The 5169-nt window shown below is 48.2% G+C and overlaps 1 pseudogene; it reads right to left on the bottom strand.

Annotated features, from left to right (window-relative positions):
• Positions 1 to 209: 209 nt before the first annotated feature.
• LOC127690909 (60S ribosomal protein L29-like) lies at positions 210 to 682 on the bottom strand (annotated as a pseudogene).
• Between the last annotated feature and the right edge of the window lie 4487 nt (positions 683 to 5169).

Raw genomic sequence — 5169 nt, forward strand, 5'->3', positions numbered from 1 at the left:
ACAATACAGAGATATACTAATTTAATATTTGTATACAAAAGTTTGACTGTAGGGAAACAGTGAGAATATTTTCATTAATTAAACCATTAAATTTCGTTCTTTTTTCTTGCCTCATGTTTATTTGTAAAAACAGAACAGGACACTGGTCATTTGCAAATAGTGTGTGTGTAGGGAGGGATAGGTGTGTCACAGCAGTCCATCTGCCTTTTCTATGGGGCCTTCACAGGGGCCTGGCCACCTTTGGGAGCCTGGACTGGAGCTGAAGCCTGGGCCTTAGCTGGAGCTGTGGCTTCTGCCTTGGTTTGAACCTTGGGCTTTGGTTGGCAGAGCCTATGCTCCTTGGCCATGTAGCTTTGAATCCGCTTCCCAAGCTTGGGGTGAGTGATGAAAGCCAGGCGACTGAGTATGTGACTGGGGCTCTTTGACATCTTGGGATTGACGCCTGAGGCTTCACAATGGCCTTGATGGCCTCTGCGCGAGCACTCACTGCCTTTGCATTGTTGGCCTGCATCTTCTTCAAGCCTTTCTTGTTGTGCTTCTTGACAAAGCATACAGGTTTCCTCAGAAACGTGGGGTCAACCCTCTTAGGAAATTTGTGTCTTTGTGACCTGGGTCTCTTAATGCCATTTCTGTGCCATTTGCAGAACTGGTTGTGCGTGGTGCGGTTCTTGGACTTGGCCATGTCTGCATGGTAACCTTGGCTCCCGCAATGACCGGGATTGGAAGAAAACCATAAGGTTTCTCCAAGAGCAGGGAACTTTGGATGGACAATAGAACCTCTACAGTTCATAAGATCATCCCCAATGTGAGCTAGGTATTTGCAATGCTTTGCTTGTTGTTGCATGTGTGACAGCGTGTTCTGCACCGAGAAATGTGTCATGTATTCAAGACCAAGGTCTGGTGAAGCCATTCAATGCAACATAGGGTGGGGTTCCAGTAATACCTCACAATCATAAAGGGCTTGGCTTGGAATTAGGTTTTAGTCTTTGTGCCTTCAGTAGACTTTTACTGTTGCCAAAATTTTCAAGACTGTCACATCAGTTACTTGACACTGGAGATACGGTGTCATGACCCACCATTTGAGAAGCTAGATTTTAGAAGACCCATTACATTGTGGAAGCCACACCTGAACTCCACAAGGAACTGTCAGTTGCTTTAAGAAGAAACATAATGAGACAATAGTAGATTCTTTTGGCCTGACCCAAGGTGGCACACCATTTCTACAAGATGAGTCACCCAGTCAGCTGTCACAACAGAATTCCATGACACTGAGGAGAAAGCTGTCTGTGGTGATCCATGTGTGGTATGTTGTGCAGACGTCCTAAACTGGGAAGGCAAAGCTGTCTCCCATGTCACTAATCACCATGGATCCCAATTGCACGTACCTCTTCACATCCTAGTTCCTGGGAAGACTTCAGTAATGTTCCAGGCAAATCCATTACTTAGGTCTTCCACAAACATTTATTAAGTAGCTTCTGTGCACTAGACAGTCTTCTGGGTGCTGTGGAGAAACTCAAGTAGTGAAATGAAATAAGCAAATCTGTTCCCTGGATCCTCACAACCCAGTGGACATTTGGTTCTCTTCTTGCTGGGGAGTTTTCTCTCCCTTGTCAGACTGTGGGTATTGGAAGACCATATTCCACGTTCCCACTCCCAACATTGCAAAGACACTGAGATGTTCTGGGACCCATTGGGAAGGTCTGGGAATCAAGAAGTAATTGTTTCTCAGAAGAAACCATGGCTGTGTGTGGCCCAGGGGGTTTATTAAGCCTTCTCTAGAAAGATAGTAAATGGGTAGGGTACCATGGAGAAAGAGCCACACCCCTGAAACTTGCTGCATCTAGCTACACTGATAAGCTAGCCTCGCATCTCAGTCCCTCCACTTTGGGTGACCCATCTCCTTCTCTATAGAATCGCATCATTCCCAGCTGTATACCCAACTATGGCTATTTTACAAGAGGGCAGAAGATGCCATGTGACCCTTTGGGGAACCTTAAATCCAGTGTGCCCCATCTAGCTCCTGCGGGGGGGGGGGATCCCTCATCGCCAGGCTCAGCCCCCGCTCCCTGGCCCATGCTGCCTTTTCTGTCCCTGAGCACACCTGCTTCCTTATTCATTGACATTGGCACTACCAACCAGGAAGTCAATAACTGGAATTACCTTCCTACCACACGCTGTCAGATGAACCCAGAAGCCTCAGTGGCTGTTCTGAGATGAACACACACGTGACATCTTTGGCCCCTGTGGCAGTCTCTCCTCAGAAACCCAGCAAAACCCTTGCCAAAAAGAAAAGGAGCCCTCCCCGGGAGACTAGATTTGAGCAGGTATTCTGCGCAAGTCACCTCCCCTTCTGGCATCCCCTTCTGGTTCTCAGTGTGAGATGTGAGATGATACTTAGGTTGGATGCTGCCTGGGACTCTTTTCTAAGTAAATTACCAGTTTCTGGCATAAATACAAAGGGGCGAGCCTGTGCCCAGCAAAACTACCCACACTCCCTGAGCCATGGCTTTCTACCTCTGCATCAATTTGTCTCAATCCGAAGCACCTCCCTAGCCACTCGAATGCCTCCTGTCCTGCCCCATGGCTCCATGGTAGACAACATTCTTGGCCTCAGGTCTTTGCTCCTCCCTGCATCCCCAGGTTAGGCACATTTATTTGCTGTTAGCCTAGGGACCTGACGGAAAGTGTAAGTCACCACGGGGGCTGCCATTTTCCCACTTGCAATATTGTTCCTCTGCAGTGAAGGTTGTCTCCATCCTTGTCCTAGAAGTGTTTGTTCTCTGGCAGTCACCGAACACTCACCCTGTGCTCTAGACACCAGCTCTCAGAGAGGGTGACTTACACAGAGCAGCAGTGCAGTGGGCAGCCGTGGATGGGAATTTCTCAGATGCTCCTTGGTTCCTGCAAGCTGAGGGTGGTGCTGTGCTGTACAGTTGGTGGAGCATCATTTGCCTCAGGGCCTCTTGCTCCTGGACTGATGGGTCTTCTTGGGACCAGATGCAGCTGTCAGTTAAGCTGGGGTGCGTTTAACACCCAGTTAACACAGTGCAGGGAAGAGTTTTCTTAGCTCATCCCTGATATTCACAACCTTGTCATCCATGACTCGGCCAGAAATCAGTAGCACTATAAATGTTCATAACTATGGGTACCTAGAGGTCCACAGAGTACTGGTGTGAGCCCATTGGCTAGCAAGCTGAGCACAGCCTTGTTTATCAAATCCACAGTCAGCATCTGTGTGTAGTAGAGGCCTATATCCCAACGGATCAGGGCCAGGATCCTAGTGACTATCAAACTAAAATGGGCCTGCCTGCCTGCCTGCCTGCCTGAGAAACAGGGGCGGTCATTTCAAACCCTTTCCAGGTTAGCTGTTTTTGCACCCATGACCCAGAGTTGATGGGGGAGGGAGTATTCTCCCCCCCCCCACACACACACAGGCTTCTCTGACATGTCCCTTTGCCTGGAGTGAGGACAGCATGGAAAGATGGTCCCATCTAATGTGGACTTTTTTTTTTCTGCACCTGTCTCCCTTGTATGTCTGTCACAAGGAACTCATTACCTGTTCCAAACAGCTGACAATGAGCTGAAATCTGCCTTGTTCTTATTTTCTGCTCCCATCTCTCCCCGCCACAGCTGCTTTTGAAGCCTCTTTCATAAAGAGCTCATTGGGAAAGACACCGTCTCTGTCTCTGTCTGTCTCTTGTCTTCAAGTCAAAGAGCCCTGACTTTGCAACTGTCTTCATGAAGCCAGTTCCTGGCCCATCAGATGCTGGACTTGCCTCTATGGCTGTCTCGGGAGAAATCAACCCTGCTCTAGGTCCCACCAGATCTGGTATGGCATGCAGACTCCTGGACATGATTGGGTCAGACTGGTGAGCACAGTCACTCCACTTTCAAGCTTGGTTGCCACTGGGGAATATACAGTCCACCTACTCTGAGTAGCATGATATCATCCAAGTGAGATCTGAGCCCTAGGTTGCATCTGATCCCACATTAGTGATGGCGGGCACCAGTTATCCATTGCTACAACCGAAAGAGAGATGCATTTGCCCTTTGGCTAACACTGCCTAAAGTGTGGGGAACCACGGGTCTATTCCTCAAAGTCATGCTTCAACAGAGGAGCAGAAGAGGGGGCTTCATCAAGTGCCTTAGTAGTCTTCAGATAAGCAGAGCCAATAGCATGCGTGTGTAGAAATTTATGTTAAGAAAGTGTGATTTAAAGATCCGACTGAGAGCTGGAGAGATGGCTGTGGGCTGAAGAGCCCACCACAAAAGCCTGGAGACCTCCACTTGATTCCTAACACTCACACAAAAGAATCCGCACATGCTGATAGACAGCTGTGATCCAAGGGCTGTGAGGAAGAGCCAGGGGACCCCAAGGACTCACTGGCCAGCCAGTCCTGAGGAATCAGATTCAGTGAGAAACACTGTCTCAAAAATGGGATGGAGAGTGATTGAGCAAGACAGCTAATACCAACCTCTGGTCACCCCAAGCACACACACAGAGTGCATATGCACATATCACATGTGTGTGAGTACAAATACACAGAGAGAGAGGTGGGGGAAAGGGAGAAGGAGAGGCAGAGGAAGAGGGAAAGATTGACCAGACAGGCCAGAGATTTGGGGTTGCAGAAAGAACCCAAGGCAGCCTGTTGGTAAGGTCGGTTTTTATTCTGTTTGGTACTTTCAGTGCATTGGATAAGGACCATTCACACACAAAATGCTGTTTGCTTCAGTTCCACTAATTTAAAGGTGATCATCATGGAAAAACATCCTCCCAGAAACATCTAGAATAATGTGCCAACCTTTGGTCACCACAAGTATACACACAGTGCACATGCACATACCACATGTGTGTAAGTACAAACACTCAGAGAGGGTTGGATGGATGGATGGAGGGAGGGAGAGAAGGAGGGAGGGAGCAGGACACATGAGGGTCCAGCCAGGCTGACACATAAGATTAATCCCTACCAACAAGCCCTCCTATCCAGTGTCAGAAAGGGATACTGAAGGTACTTGTGATGTCTTCCAAAAGACAAAATGATATCACTAGAAACATTCCCATCACAGATTCTCATATTCTTATTTAAGACAGTGATGGGATTCCTCATACCAATACGGAAGGCCATAAAGCAGGGTTCAGCCTTGGGCCATCTAGCCACCAAAAATGAT

The sequence above is a fragment of the Apodemus sylvaticus genome, chromosome 8, assembly GCF_947179515.1.
Source record: "Apodemus sylvaticus chromosome 8, mApoSyl1.1, whole genome shotgun sequence".
In the NCBI taxonomy this organism is placed as follows: domain Eukaryota; kingdom Metazoa; phylum Chordata; class Mammalia; order Rodentia; family Muridae; genus Apodemus; species Apodemus sylvaticus.